At 46.4% G+C, this 16,751-nt stretch overlaps 1 long non-coding RNA gene across 1 annotated transcript; it reads right to left on the minus strand.

Annotated features, from left to right (window-relative positions):
- Positions 1-11,713: 11,713 nt before the first annotated feature.
- LOC141568249 (uncharacterized) lies at positions 11,714-16,746 on the minus strand. Its single transcript, XR_012491339.1, has 3 exons — positions 16,629-16,746; positions 14,176-14,265; positions 11,714-12,686 (listed from the first exon to the last, which is right to left on the minus strand). It is a non-coding gene; the product is annotated as an uncharacterized LOC141568249 (long non-coding RNA).
- Between the last annotated feature and the right edge of the window lie 5 nt (positions 16,747-16,751).

The raw sequence follows: 16,751 nt of genomic DNA on the forward strand, positions 1-16,751 counted from the left end.
CCCCGGAATTATTGAATAAGCACCTCTGGGTAGAGCCCAGCAATCTGTTTTAACAAGCCTGCCCAGATTCTGATGCATGCTCAGGTTTGAGACCTCTGCTTTCTTCTAGCTTCATCCCAACACAGAGAGGGGGAGGGCTTTTGACCCCATTGCCAGATGAGGAGACTGAGGCTCAAAGACGTGAAGTCACTTGCCCAAGGTCACAAAGCTAGTACTAAAACCAGGTGGGAATCTAGGTCTTTTTGACTGTAAAGCTGATGCCCCTTGCCACAATATTATAGCTAGGGCCAACATTCAAATATCTAACAACCAGGACCTCGGGAACCTTGACCAATCAGAACTGATTCAGTGGGGGGAGAGGGGCCTGCACAGGGAGGAGTGTTATTAACCCTTACACCCCTGGATCTGTAGTCCTAGGGGCCTGGGGGAAGAGGCTACTGGCTCTGGGGCACTTACAATGTTCAAAACAGCACCTGTTACCAATGAGTAGGGAACTATTTCAATGCTTAACAACTGGTGCTTCTGTACTAGTGCATACCGGCTGAACATCAGCCATAAGGACAGGCCCCTTCCTAGGAGAGGCTCCTGAAACTTGGTTTGCACCACCAGGCGGAGAGCCTGGAGCTAAATATAGCCCCAAAGAAAGCACAGGTACAACAACACACTTCTTGTCAGAATACTACCTGATATTACCTGTTCAGCAGTGCTTCTCAAACATGGCTGCACACTGTGGAGTCACTAGAATTTTCTTTTGCATAGTGACACCTAAGTTTCACCACCACCACCCCCAACCCCTGGAGAGTCTGCCTTAATTGGTCTGGGGTGCAGCCTGGGTGTTGGGATTTTTTTTTAATTGGGGAATATTGGGGAACAGTATGTTTCTCCAAGTCGTTGTGGAGGGCGCAGCTCAACTCCCAGTCCAGTCACCGTTTTCAATCTTTAGTTGCAGGGGGTGCAGCCCACCATCCCATGCGGGAATTGAACCGGCAACCTTGTTGTTGAGAGCCTGCGCTCTAACCAACTGAGTCATCAAGCCGCCCTGGAATTTTTTTAAAGCCTGGATGATTCCTGTACAGCCCAGGTTGAAAACACTGCTCTACAAGGCCCCTGAAACCTGTAAGAGACTCCAGACTGAGAACCCCTGGTTTGCATCAGTATTTCCCAAGGCTGGGGACTTTAAAAAAAAATACAGATTCTCAAGAGATTCTGATTCAGTAATCAGTGAGGCCCGGAATTGGATGTTAGCAAGCTCCCCTGATTTAGAAATCAGTGACAGGGACATCCCCCGAGGGCCAAGGGGCTCAGAGACCTACCCCACTAACCCACCCCCAACATAGTTGAAGCAATTGAAAACATTTTGCCAGGAAATATCCAAAACCAATTTCCCCAGCTCTTCCTTCCTCTGTGCTGCGGAGACATTGCTTCAAAGAACACGCTCTGAAACACAGCTCAAGACACCCTCCCGGGAGGGCCATTTTCCGGGGAACTGCTGCAGAGCCCCAGGCCTGCTCTGATTGCCTTTTCTTCCCATTAATCCTGGGACACCCTCATTTAGATGCGATCTGCATACATTTGCATATTAAGTTCCAGTGCCCCCACCTCCCGCCTCCCCACCCCTGTGGCATGTTAGGGGAAAATAATACTAACGTATTCACAAAGCCTGCTGAGATGTGTTCGAACCTCACGCAGCGCTGAGACTTTGATACACCTGAAGCCAGGCGCTGGGATCAAGGGAAGATGGCACAGGCCCTGTGTGGATGCTGCAGGCCGTCTGTGGAGAGGATGCACTAGTAGTAGCCTTCAGAGCTCTGAAGCTAGCAGTGCTAGCCCTGATCCTGATGAGAGGCAATTTGGGATTTCTCCAGTGAGAAAAGATGGGGGGCACCCGTAGATGGGGTAAGGGAGCTCCCCCTTGCAGGGGGACAGGTGAGATTCCTTTCTAGCCTCTGAAGGGGTGTGTCTTGGAGACCACCTCAAAGGCTCTCCAGCTCCAGCCATGGGCTCCATGAAGAGCCCACCAGGTGATAGCTGGTGCCGTGGGAGGGGCTGGGTGCTGGAATCCAATAGACCTGGTTTGAACCATATGACCTGGGGTAAATGACTTTCCCTCCATGAACCTCAGTTTCCTCATCTTTACTACGGAAGTAACCAGCTCATTATATGGTGATGGGAGCCATGTCTTTATTTGGTTACCCAGTAGCTAAATATCTTTCCTAGGCCCCTTCTGAGGCTGGGAAGCCATCTGCTAATGAGTGCACGTGAGAGGTGGCATTGGGAGCCTAGCAGCCCTGAGAGTCCTCACGGGCCGTCCCTGCGGCATGGTTCTGGCCACGGTCACAGCTGACCAGCTTCCCTTGCCTCCAGCTCACTTTTCTAGTCACATCACGGCTGGGATCCTCCAGAAACCTTTTCAACACCTTCCTTTTTGCTTAAGTTAGCCCGAGCCAGTTTGACTGCTTGCAACCAAGAGCCCCAATTGACACAAGGACCATTCTGTTCCTTCTCCTCAACCTCCTAAGGGTTTGGCTTTGATTGCAAACACTACCAGCCTCATTTCCTAAAGCCTCCTGGATAGCACTTCCTGAAGGTCTCTGGGACACTGCAACGTGGTCCCGATCCACTCCTCTCCAGCCCTGCTCCTCCCTCTAGGCACCTCCTCCCGCTTCTACTCTCTCCTCCCTGGTCTTCAAAATCTCCAAACCATCTGTATATTATCCTACAGTGCACCCTCCTCCCTGCATGTCATCCAAACAGTTGACAACCTGGAGAATCGCCTGTGGGGACAGAGTCCCAGAGAGCAGTTTCCAGGCTCTCGGCCTCACGTGGAAAGGTGCTGGCTCGGGGAGTAGATGGTCATTAGCTGTAACCAGTTCGCCGTTGGCCACTATGCTGGTAAGGGGGTTGGTTGGTTGGCAGAGAAGCAGATGGTGGATTGCGGCTAGCAAATGAGGTTAGCGAGTGCAGTTAGCAAGCGCGGATGGCGGATTGTGGATCCTACTTCCTGTGTCTCACCAGGCTGCCAGCGCGACTGGGGTGCAGGAAGACTCCCCTGTTGGGGTACTGGCGAATGTTTGCTTTTGTGTCTCCACCAGCCGCCATCGAGAATATAGTGGTGTGACGCCCCTGTCTATGGCTCTGTTGTTCCTTTTTGGCCTCACCACATCCTGCGTTCTTGTGCGGGGAGCGGGAGCTGAGACCCTGCATGACATCGCCTTACATCCATTTTCTCTGTATTAGTCTGCTAGGGCTGCCATAACAAAGTACCACAGACTGGGGGTGGTACAGAAATTTTTTTCTCACAGTTCCGGAGGCTGGAAGTTCAAGATCAAGGTGTTGGCAGGGTTGGTTCCTTCCGAGGCCTTGCTCTCTGGCTTGTCGATGGCCATCTTCTCCCTGTGTCTTCACAGGGTCTTCCCACTGCATGTCTGTGTCCTAATTTCTTCTTATTACAAGGACACTAGTCCTACTGAATTAGGATCTATTCTAATGACCTTTGTTCTTTAAAGACCCTATCTCCAAATACACTCACATTCTGAGGTTCTGGGGGTTAGGAGTTCAACATGTGAATTTTAGGGGTTGCAATTCAGTCCATAACGCCCTCCACGCTCTGCCTTCCCACTGCCACTGCTGGTGCTTCTGCCTTACCACTCGTCGTCTGGCAGTGTAATCGCTCAGCAGCCCCTCCCTGCTCCAAATGCATCTCCTTGGTCAGCAACCCCGGTCTATACTCAGAAAGATTCCACAGCTCCTTCTGTCTCCAGAAGGAAAACTGAAACCCGTAGCCCGGCATCCGGGGCCCTTTAGAACCTGGCTCCCACCTGCTTTCACAATCATCGTTGCAATTAGGGCCAGGAAAAATAGCAGTGTCGTTTAGCGCCTTGCTATTCAAAGTGTAATTCACGGACGACATCGGAACCACCTGGGAGCCGGTTAGAACTGCAGCCTCTCGGGCTAGGCCCCAGACCTACTGAAGCAGAATGTGTGTCACCTGCACAGACCCCAGGCGATACTATGCACCCTGAAGTGTGACAGTTCACAGACACTAGTGGTAAAAGAGAGGGACTCATAAGAGGGAATCCACCTTGCTGGGTCAGAAATTTGACTGTGTCCTGACAAAATCATCCAATTTTCAGGAGCCTGGGCTACAACAGCAGATGACAATTCTGAACTAACAAATGAACTTGACTTCTCAAGGCTATTAAGAATGCCTAACTTACAAGTATAAACAAATAAAAAGGTTGCCCCCTGATGGGAAAGGCAAAGTTTTCATCTCTCATTTCCATTCAGCACACAGGTATTGAGGCCCTGCTGGGCGCCAGGCTGGGTGCTGGGTGTTGGGCATATGGAATGAAAAGATACTTGAGCTTTGTCCCGCAGGAGCTCACAAACCAGGAAACAGATCACAAAGACATGTGTTCAGTCACCGTTGTCCATGACAAGGGCACCCAGCCACCCTCCCACTCTACTCCTCTGTTCCTCCAACCTCACTTCTTGGACGATGCTCTGGCCTCGGGTCCTTTGTGCTCCCCATTCCCCGTGCCTCAAACCCTTCCCACACCTCCCTCTCTGCCCTCACTCCACCCTGTGCCTGGCTAAACCTTATTCATCTTTTAGATTTCAGCTGAGATGTCATTTCTTCCAGGAAAATGCCGCTGACCACCCCAACCTGAGAAGGGGGCTCTTCCGTGCTCCCACGACCCCCCTCAACCAACCACTTCCCTTATGTGGCATTTTCATAATTCAGAGAGAATTTCCTGCTTATTCATCTATCTCTCCCTGCAGACTGAGATCATTATGAGGGCAGGACCTTTATCTGCTGTGTTCACTGCATTCATAGGTATTTCTTAAACATACAAAAATAATAGTCATACTGGTCAGCTTTTTTCTTTTCTTTTTTTTTTTTTTAGCTCATCCTGTGTGCAAAGCACTGAGATAGTATTTATACATATGAATTCATTTAATCCTCACAGCTGAGGTGCGTGCTATTTTTTCCCATTTCACAGAGGAAGAAATAAAAGAACAGAGAAGTTAAGAAACTTGCCCAAGGTAATAGAGCTCTGAAGTGGCAGAGTAGGGATTGAAACCCAGGCATTCTGGCTCCATTGTCTGCATATTAGGAGAGGGGTGATTACTCTATGGAGACAAGAGGTCAGGGGAAGCTTTAGCAGGAACAACGCTCTGAGCCAGGTTTTGAAGAGTGAAGAGGAGTTTGCCGTCTGGGCAAGGAGCAGGGCTTGCAGACTTGGGCCCCCCCAACCCCCCCACCTGTCCCTGCAACAGCATTTTCCTGAAGGGCACATGCAAGAGGATTGATAGCACTCCAGATACTGGCAACGAGGCTTAGAGAGGGGGAATGCCTTAGACAGCATTCAGTTTCAGCCTGAGTCACCCACGAGTGGGGCGAGGCAGGTTACACATACCCTGCGGCTCTGGTCCTTCAGTCCTTGTGTTGGTGAGGAAACTCCCCTCCCCTCTTGCCCCAAGATTTGAGGCTCACTCCTAAACCACACTCCCATTTCATGCAGGGATTGGCTCACCACCTCAGAAGGGAGGCCCAGCAAGCAGCCCTTCAGGAAGGTGCAGGCCCAGAGAAGACATGGAGGCTGTGAGGACAGTGGGGAGGTTCCCCCGCGCCCCACTCAGATTGTCCTCCAACTGACCTTTCAAACTCTGGGAGCCTGCTCTGGCTCAGGAGGACCCCCAGCTTTTAAAGCTCCAGCACCCTTTTAAGAAACTGGATCTCAAGGAAACCCCAGTGTTTAAGGCAGATGTCTCTGCTGACCTGTCCCTGGGAGGGACCCTGAGCCCTGATCTAGCCCCACCACCCCTTTCTACTGTGGGGATCATTGAGGCCCAGAGGAAGGAAGAGATCTGCCAAGAACACAGCACGTCATGCCAGTGCCTGGAACGGGAACGCAGGTCTCCTGAGTCAGACCAGCACTCTCCTCTCTAAACAGCACCACCTCCCCTGCCCTGACCTCTGGAGTGTGACCTGGAAGACTCTACCCCTACCTTCATTCACACCGTTCATTCATGCACTCTATTCAGTAAACCTTTACTAGGTTCCTTCTAAGTGTCACACACTGAGCCAGGCCCCTGACCTCAGGGGGAAGCAAACTGATACGTAAGACAAACACATTCGCAGATATGTACAATCCACTCCTGTCGCTCTCATCACCTTATTCTCAAGGTGGGGGCACGAAATATACAGAAGGCGCTAAAATAATGTCTACATATTTTAAGAAAGGAAAAAACTATTAACATTGTAATACTCAACATATACCAATAACAAAAGATGAATACAAGTCACGTTTGACTTCTGCAATTACAAGAGGGGCTCAGAGTGGTTACCATCAGCATCCAGACACTTCTGATGATGGCGAACTACTGCTTGAGCAATGTTAACCAAAGTGTCCCCTTGTGTACATTCTCTTGGCACCCCCAGTATATGTGGAGCATTGAGGAAGGAAGGACGGGGACATGGTGGGCTGACAGGGTGGGGGGGCTGCGTTAGATGTCACAGCCCCTCCCGCTCCCTCCTCCCCTCACTCAGTGCCTCCTCCTGACAGTGGGGTGAGGACGAGAGATGTCAGACCCAGGCTCTGCCTGAGCTCCCAGCTTTGTGCACTGGTTGGTCTAGACCCAATGGCCACGGAGCCCGTGGGCCTGTTTCAATTAAAATTACATGAAATTTACAATTCAGTTCCCCAGTCTCACTAGCCACATTTCCAGTGCTCAAAAGCCACATGTGGCTGGCGGCCACCATATTGAACAGCACAGGTTATAGGGCATTGGTGTCGTTACCAAAAGCCCTTGTGAACCACGCTGTTAGTCTACAGCCGTGACTCCCAGATTTTGAATTTCAAGGACCAGCACATCTTGAAAAGTATTTGGGAACTGACATAAGATTACCAAGTTTTCATTTTGCCAGAAAAAATTTAAAAGCAGTAATAACGATTTTAAAAAATCATTGAACATAAAAAAAGAACACTAAAAGGAATATGAACATTTTTATGGGGTCCTAAGTTTTAAAACACCCACATTAACGGATGTCCATGGAACAGCTGGAGAAATTTGAATATAGATTGTGTTTTAGATATTGTAGCGTGGTTATGGGGGGGCTGTCCTTGTTCTTTGGACATTAAGGATGGAGGATTTAGGGGTGAAATAGGAGGATGTCGGCAGCTAACTTCCTGTGGCTCAGGAAAAAAGTATTGATATATTTATACACGTGTGTGTGTGTGTGTGTGTGTGTGTGTGTGTGTATATATATATATATATATATATATAGAGAGAGAGAGAGAGAGAGAGACATGGGGGAAACAAATGTTTCAATACTTTAACAACTGATGAATCTAAGTGAATCTTACAGGATTGCTTATTCCTGCAACTTTTCTGAAAGTTTGAGAATTTTTCAAAATAAAAGTTAGGGGAAAAATAAGAAATCAAGATAGTGGTTACTCCCAGAACATGAGGCGTCCAGTGGGGCTGCACTGATGCTCCAGTTCTTGATGTAGGATGTTGGTTACACGGTGTTGTAGGGAATTGAATTGTGCCCCAACTGAAAAAAAAAGATATATCCACCTAGTATCTATGAATTTGATCTTATTTGGAAAAAGGGTCTTTGCAACTGTAATTAAATTAAGGATCTTGAGATGCGATCATTCTAAATCCAATGACTGGTGTACTTATAAGAGAAGGCAGAGGGAGACTTGAGACCCAGAGTCACAGAGAGAAGGCGGCATGAAGATGGAGGCAGAGATGTTGGAGTGACACTGCCACAAGCCAAGGAACTCTTGGAACCATCAGAAGCTGGAAGAGTCAAGGAAAGATCCTCCCCTAGAGCTTTCAGGGGGTGCACGACACCTTGATCTCAAATTTCTGGCCTCCAAAACCAAGAGAATACATTTCTATTATTGTAGGCCATCAGGTTTGTGGTAATTTGTCACAGCAGCCCTACGACACTAACACAGGGAGTTCACTTAGTGGAAATTCATCAAGCTGTACACTGACGATTTGTGTGCATTTCTCTATGTATGTTAGATGCCTTTAAAAATGTACTTAACATAAATACACCAGAATGACTATCTCCTATCAGCATTTATTTATTTTAAAATTTTAAAAGAAAAGGTTTCGTGGGGACATCATCTCAGAGTAAAAGGCCCTTAAAAATGAAATTTCACTTTATAATACTCTTTTCTTTCATTTTACTAAGAATCCACAAACATCTCCCATCAGACATCAGCACCAGCTGCAGATCGGCTGCAACAGAATCACCTGGGGAGTTTTAAAAACTACAGCATCCCAGACAGAGAGGTCGCCGGGACAAGACAGAGAGTCCAGAAATAGACCCGAATACATGTGGGAATTTAGTATATGCTAAAGGTGGCATTTCAAACTAGTGGGGGAAGACAGATTATTCAAGATGGTGTTGGTTCAACTGGCTAGCCACTTGGAAAAAATGAAGCTCATCCAGTCACCAAAATAAATTCCAGATGGATGAAAATGTTAATTAAGGGGAAAAACAAAAACCACCCTAAAAGGACGATAAAAGAATGTAAGGTGTTTTCCTTTTATAATCTTGAGGTAAGAATGGCCTTTAACAAACATTCACTGAAAACTTACTCTCTAACTTTGTGTTTGGTGCTAAAGATGGGGACAAGAGGAGGTCTTGGCCCTCCAGGAACTCAAACTAGTGAGGGTCACCCAGAAGGGTGGTTCCCAGGTTTTATGATTTCATTAACCATTAAGAATAATTTTTAAATTCTTTGCTTTTTAATAATCTTAGAGTGGGGAAAGCATGATGACCTGCACAACACAAAGTCAGAAAGCTGTTATGAAAAAAAAATGAATACGTTTTAGCACATAAAAACAAATGGCCAAACAAAACAAAACAAAAAACGAATGGCCCGGATAAGAGGAGGGAATGAAGATAGATTGCTTAATGAATATGAGGTTTCCTTTTGAGGTGATAAAAATGTTTTGGAACGAGATAGAGGTGGTGGTTGCACAACATTGTGAATCTACTAAATACTATGGAATTGTAAACTTTAAAATGATTTATGTTATGTGAATTTCACTTCAATTAAAAAAATAGGAATACAAATTTTAAAGTCAACTGAAACAAAAATCCAAATGCCTCTCTGGGAAAATTTTGCAACACAAGGTGGAGACAAGAACGCATTTCCCTAATATACAAAGAGTTCTGACAAGTCAATAAGACAAAGGTAAACAATCCACTGTTGGTGAGAGCTTGGAGCAACAGACAACCTCATATACCACTGGTAAGAGTGTAAGTTGGTATGAACTTTTGGGAATGTAATTTGGAAATAATTTAAACGGACATAACTTTTGACCCAGCAATTTCACTACTGAGATTTTCTTACAAATACACTTATACAAATATTCTTGCAATTCAAGCAAACATATCGGTTCAAAGGTATTTTTTTGCCACACTGTTTATAATGGTAAACAAACAACCTAAGTACTCATCACTAAGGCACTGGTTAAATATGGTATGTCCTCTGGGTAGTGGATCCTACCCAGTTATTAAAAACAACAAGATATATCTATACGTGCTTACAGAAGACAAGAACTATTAAGGGTGTGTTTTGGAGGGTGGGGGGGAACAACATCCACAACACTTACTATTATGTATCCAGTGTATGCAGATTCTTAAAATGCTTCTGGAGGATACACAAAGAGCCCATAACTGGTTACATCTAGGAAGTCCCGCTGGAGACTGGCGTACAAGGAGAGAGATTTTTACCTAAACTTCATACCTTTTCGTACTTCTTGATTTTTTTTTTTAACCATGAACATATATTACTTTCTTGTATATTATTTTTTAAGGTTAATTTTTATATTATGAAATAGTTTAGGCATAGAAAATGTGTACATAATAATGAAACAAATTCAGGTTTCCACATTCAGATTAAATAATTTAACATGACAGACGTAATTTGAAGACCCCGGTCACCTTTCTGGGACTTCACTCCCCTCCCCTCCCAGAGGTAACACCATTCTAAATTTGGCATTATCAGACATGCATGTTTTTATTTCCACGCATTTTTTAAAAGTCTTCTATAACTTCCATATCTATCAATACACAGTATATTGTTTTGTATGTTTTATCCTTTATATAAATAGTATCCATCTGTTCAGTATAGTTCTTAGCCCCAGGCAAATAGGGCTTTGGACCCCGAGCTTTAGAGGGGTCTCCTTCTGACCCTTCTCTGTCTGTGCCCTTCTCCACGGGGCAAGGAATTCAAGGGAACGTGCACACCTGGAGTCTGTGATGCTCTTAGAGACCACACTCGGGGTATCCAGGACCCCAGAAGGCCCAGCCCAAACAGCCTCCAGTGTTATGCAATGCTTTTGCAGGACGCTTTACAGGGTCCATCCTCCTAGGGTGGGCTGTCTACCTAAGTATGCACCCCTAGACCAAGAGGTGGCCATGGGGTGACTGTTTGCAGAGGGGTAGGGTAGGGAGTAAATGGAGCTGAACCTGCATTGTAGTGGCACACACGTAAGGGGGGGATGGGTGCAGTGCAGGTGGAAGGTGGGCCTCCATTTGTATTCTTGTTTTAGACTCCCCTCCCCACCATACACACACATTAAATTCTGTGCATTTGGCAACTTGCTTGTCTACTCAACATTACATTTGTTTAAGCAAATAAAACATTGATTCAGATTTTTTCCATTTTTTTCTTTTTTCAACATTACATTTTTTTTAGCATGATCTATGTTAATACCCATAGCTCCAGTTTACCGATTTGCATTCGAATACAGCATGTCTTTAAAATTTTTAAAGTTTCAGCTCCCTGGCCCCTTACCCAGAAGATTCTGATGTGGAGGGAGGGGCCAGATGAGGCTGAAGCATCTGCGTCTGCATCTTTTGGAAGCTCTGCGCGATGCAGCTCGGCAGCCCGATTTGAGAACCACTGGGAGATAAAACCCTCTTGGCGTGCCCTGCCCCTGGTTTTACACAGGCTAGCACTGTCACTTTCTGCTACCCCTCCTTGCGTCCCCAAGGTCTGCCTGGACCGGCCGCTGCACAGGCCACCAGCCCAGCGGCCTGGTTCAGGTCTGGGAGAGCTGGCGGAGGCAGCGGGCGCCCCCTGCTGGAGACAAACAGCTCTGCGAGCTGAGCAGATCGATCCCCCGCCAACCTCAACCAGCTTCCTGGCGACACCTGCCTTTAGTAGCTCATTTAAAGCCTACTCCACTTGGACGCGAGTAATTGCCATCTCTTCTGCTTTCAAAAAACGTTCTCACATAACATAGACCTTCTAATAGCTCCCTTTCATGGAGCCTTTATTAGGGATGGATATAGAGGTTGAGAATCTGTGGGGCTCAAATCCTGGTCCGTCCTCCCATCGCTCTGTGACCTCGGGCAAGTCACTGGACGTCTGAATAATTCAGTTCCTCATGGGACAGTAATGTCACCTACTTCATAGGACTGCTTTGAGGATTAGAGTTTAAAGGGGTGTGTGGCATGCAACCAGGACTACCGTGTTTCCCCGAAAATAAGACCTAGCCGGAAAATCCGCTCTAATGCGTCTTTTGGAGCAAAAATTAATATAAGACTCTTATTTTACTATAGTATAAGACCGGATCTTGTCTAACATAATATAATTGAAGACCGGGCCTTATATTAATTTTTGCTCCAAAAGATGTATTAGAGCTGATGGTCTGGCTAGGTCTTATTTTTGGGGAAACACGGTAGTTACTATTAGATGCCAGACCCTGGGCTAATGATTTCTCACAGGGATGAAGAGCTTACATGTACCAGGTGCTGCTCTGTGCTCTTTCCGTTGATTATGTCATTTAATCATCACAACTCCATGAGGTGAGTGCACTTACATTAACCCCCATTTTACAGAGGAGGAAACTGAGGCACAGAGAGATCAAGCAACTTTCCCAAAGGCTCACATCCTGTTGGTTGTAGAGTGTGATTTGAATCCAGACAATTGTACTCCAGAGCCCATACTTTTAATCACTACATCCTCACGGCAATCTTTTTGGGGCATGTACTACACCCATCATACAGCAGGGGACACTGAGACTCAGAGAGATGAAGTGACTTGCCTCACATCACACCACCAATTAGTACTGGAGCCCTCGCCTGGACTTGCCCCAGTTCTGTCCCCTTGCGTTATCTCATGTAACTCCATGACAACCCTGCAGGGGTGACGACAAGTTAGGACACTGAACTGAGATGGTTGAGTAACTTTCTCAAGGTCACAGAGCCAGTTAGTAGGAAGCTTTTTCTGTTGGGGGCGGGGCCCAAGGACATTCTGTTCAGGGCCCAGCACCTCCGCAGCGCCCTGCTGCAGCCCCTGGCCATCTCTTGTCTTTATGATCACAGCTCCTGTTCCCAGGCATCCGAGTTTAGCATCACTTGCTTCTGGGCCAGCCTCAGCACAGCTGTCCAAGTCATGCTCTCAAGCTGCCACTCAGTTGAAGCCTGGCCTTAGCATTGGTCCTTGGAACTTCCTGTATGGCCCAAGGCTCAGATTTCATTCCCCTGCCCTCCAGGAGGCAGCTGGTACTGTGGAAAGAGCAGGAGGCTGGAGCCAGACAGTCCGGGATTCAAATCCAGCTGGGTGAGTGTCCTCACCTCCTCGAACTCTCATTTCATCAACCGCTAGTATTGGAGATAATGGTCGGTGCTTTGCAGGCTCCTGTGAGGATAAAATGCAATAAAGTATGTACAGCATCTGGTATACAGTAGGTGCTGAATAATGTTAAATCCCTTTACTAGTTCTCTGTTCCAGAGCCTCATCTCCTGCTCTGCATTTCCCCTCCTGACAGGCCCAGAAGTCCCCACCTTCCCTTCCAAGATGGTCTCTTGAGCTGTAAGAAATGGTGTCTAAGCCAGATTCATCTCATCCAGCGTAGTTTCATTATAACATTGATGAAATGTCATAGGAACTTAACTCGTGTTTATATCAACTAGCCTATGGTAACTTGGTTTCATTATATTAATACCTTGTTTTGCAGGTGGAGGGTGGCTTCAGCAGCTACAGTGTCTCCTCTGTGGTTGCAGCTCCTGCTAGTAAGGCCCACTGTGGCCCCAGCTCCTCTCTGGGTAACCCTAGTTCCTGGTCTCGGTAATGCCCTCTCCTCCCTTTATAGTTCCAGCTCCAGGGAAGGTCATGGCTTCCTGCGTTTAGTACTAGTCTTAGGTTTGCTTCAACTTCCCCAGGTCGCTCTTTCTATCCGTCAAACAACTTTGTAACTAATTCTCCATATCAGATTCCCTCTTTCCAGAATCATCTGGCATAGGTCTTGTTTTCTTGGCTAGATCCCTGATATTGTGTCTGTTTTCTTGTCTATAAAATGAGGGTTCATTCATTCCTTCAACAAATAGGTATCTAGTAACTTCCTTGTGACTGTAAAACTGTGCTAAGTGTTGGGAGTATCATAGGAAACAAGACAGATTAAAAGACATGAAAATTCAGGCACTGCCTACTCCTCATGCCTCTATAATGATCAAATGAGATGCTTGCATAAATGTCACCGGCTGCCTGGGCCTCAGGAATTGCCATCACAAGCAAACACTATTTGGACTATCGACTATTTTCTGAATCCAACTACATATTCTGATCCTTGGGCCTTTCCCCACCCGACCCCCACCTCCTCTAACACTGAAAAAGAAAGATTTAGGGCAAATAAAAGGAAGCCTTAATTTACACCATGGGGAATCAATTTAAGGGGCTCATTATCCAAAGTGATGGTACAGTTCTAAGCTATAAATAGGTTTTTAAGAACAGGTTTAGCTAAACCCATAAATGGCAGTGGCATGGAGAGAGAAGGTAGAGATGGGTCCAGAGGACGCACCTGCTAACTGCCCACTCTCAGTTCTGCTGCCCTCCTGGGGCATCTAGAACAGTGAAAGGAGCACTGGACTGGGAGCCAGGAAACCAGGGTTTGAATCCCCGATCTTCTGGTCATCAAGTGCATGACCTTGGACAAGTCCTTTCATTGCTCTTGAGCCTCTGGTCCCTCCCCTGTAACAGGGGAGTCTCGAGAGTACCTAAGATCCCTGCTTGTTAAGATGATTACAGTTTTAGAAATGGATACAAAGCACCGAATGCAACACCTGATACTTGATAAGTGTTCGATCAACAATCGCTACTATGATTTATTATCCACTGCAGGAGATCAGACCTGGAACTGCAGCCTTCTCCCTTGGACCAGAAAACTTGCTGTGTGATCTTCAGCCCGTCGCTTTTTCTCTCTGGGCTTCAGTTTTCTCAGCTGTAAAATGGGAAAACAGTAACCACCCTGCCCAAATCAGGAAAGATAAAGTATCACCTAAGAACCAGGTGTTATTGCTACATGAGCAATGGTGCCATAATCTAAGTGTGGCGTCTGGAGCCGGATTGCTTAGTTTTCAATCCCAGCTCCACGCCCATACTTAAGATAGATTCCTTTACTGTTCTGTGCCTGTTGCTTCATACGTAGCATAGAGATAATAATGGCAACTACCTCATAGGTGTTTGTGAGTGTTAAATAAAATGCTTAGAACAGTGACTGGCACAGAGTATTTTAAGTGCTATGATTATAAGCATCCTTCACACGGTATCTAAGTTTCTTGGAATCACACGGACTTATGTTCGTATCCCAGCTCTACCCTCTTGCTGTGAACTTGGACAAGTCACATCTTCTCTCGGAACCTCGGCTTCCTCCTCTCTACAATGGAATATGATAACAACCCCTGCTTCCTTAAGGTAGATAGGTGCTCGCCGACGTGCTTTCCCTCCTCTTTCCCTCTTGGCTTCTCTCCTCAGCATTTTTCTCAAAGGTATACTTTAATGTCCTTCTGACCTAGAGCCCCTTCATTGCTTCTAGAAGTCTCCCCATCAAAGTTCAGGCCAGAACTACAAACTCCGTGTTCTGATGGGAAGAACCCTGGATTAGCCGTCAGAAAGCCAGGGTTGGCTTGCTGCTCTTTGTGATGGAAGGATTCTGATGTATTGTTTTCAGGGAGCCATGTCTTTTCCCTCTCTGGGCCTTGGGCTCCTCTTCTTTGCCATGATGAGGCTGTTACCGTCTCTAGGATAACATTCTGCAATCTTGTGATTCGGTGTCAAGGGCCAAGGCTAGGGTTGAGCCTAAGGTGGGCTGGGGATGGGAATGGGTACTGTGGGACTGAGTACTGCGACATCCTTGAGGCAGGATTCATCCTACTGGCATGAGGTGGGGGTTCAAGGACGGCTCTATAGGGATGAGGAATCAGGTCCACTTTGGAAAACGACCGGCCGAGTGCAAAACCAACCTGCTGTTATGCCACGGTTGACCCAGCTCTCCAGGACTGCTCTGGGGGGCCTGGTCCTGTTGGACGTGGGGGCCTAGCCCATCCAGAAGCCTCATGCCAAAACCTGCTGCTAGGAAAGGACCAGGGAAACGCCCTCATACTCAGGTGCACACAAATTATAGCAGCTCAGAGTAATCTTTGTCTTTTTTAATAGGTTTTCTTTAAAGGAATTTTTTGAGGTTTGCCCCCAACCACATTTGTATTTTCAACCGAGGAAAATAACATGTGCAATACAGACTTAGAGACAAACAAGAGCACCAGGCTCCTTTGCAAAATGCTAAAAAGTCTTAAACAGAGGGTAGTGCCAAAGGTGGCATTTCAGGCATCAGGAGGGGAATACCTTTTTGAAGGGCTGCAGACCTTCAAATACATCTACACTGAGCAGAGGAGGGCTGTTGGATGTCTTGACCTACAGCTCTATTAATGTAACAAATACAGTAGGCCTCTCTGACCATGGGGGATATATACCAAGACCCCCCAGTGGATGCCGGAAACACTACTGAACCATATATATACTGTTTTTCCTATACACACATATCTATGATAAAGGTAATTCCATTTATAAATTAAGCACAGTAAGAGATTAACAAGAATAACCAATAATAAAGCAAGGGCGGCCGGATGGCTCAGTTAGTTAGAGAACGAGCTCTAAACAACAAGGTCACCAGTTCGATTCCCACATGGGCCAGTGAGCTGCGCCCTCCACAACTAGACTGAAAGCAACGACTTGACTTGGGCTGAAGGGGTCCTGGAAAAACACACTGTTTCCCAATATTCCCCCCCAAAAAAAAAATTGTATTTAAAAAATAATAAAACAGTAACAATTATAATAATATACTGTAATAAAACTTGTGTGAAAGTGGTCTCTCTCTCTCTCTCTCTCTCTCTCACAACTGATCTGATAACTTATAGGGCTACTAAGTGACTAAAGGGTGGTTATCATATGCATAGGGTGGATATTTGGGACAAAGGAACGATCCACATCCCAGGCAAGAAGGAGCTGGAAAGCACGAGATTCCACTACACTTCTCAGAATAGCGTGCAATTTTAAACTTATGAATTATTTATTTCTGGAATTTTCCATTTAATATTTTCAGACCACAGTTGACCCTAGGTAACTGAAACCATGGAAATCAAAAAACGGCCAGTAAGGAGGGACTACTGTATGTATACAAAGCCCACTAATGACCCCTCTCCATTTCCCCAATTCCAAACATCCGGACTTGTCTTCCTAGTCCCTTCACTTGATGTGACCTTGGACCAGCCACTTCCCGTCTCCAGGCCTCAGTTTCCCCATCCGTACCAGGATTTCCGCATCTCCCAAGACACATCAAACCTAAACCGGAAGGATTTCATCAGTTTGGTGACAGCATTAATAAGAGCCAGGTGAAAGGACTGATAACATTTATTTCTCTCCCGCCAGGTC

The sequence above is a fragment of the Rhinolophus sinicus genome, linkage group LG13 (assembly GCF_036562045.2).
Source record: "Rhinolophus sinicus isolate RSC01 linkage group LG13, ASM3656204v1, whole genome shotgun sequence".
Lineage (NCBI taxonomy): Eukaryota > Metazoa > Chordata > Mammalia > Chiroptera > Rhinolophidae > Rhinolophus > Rhinolophus sinicus.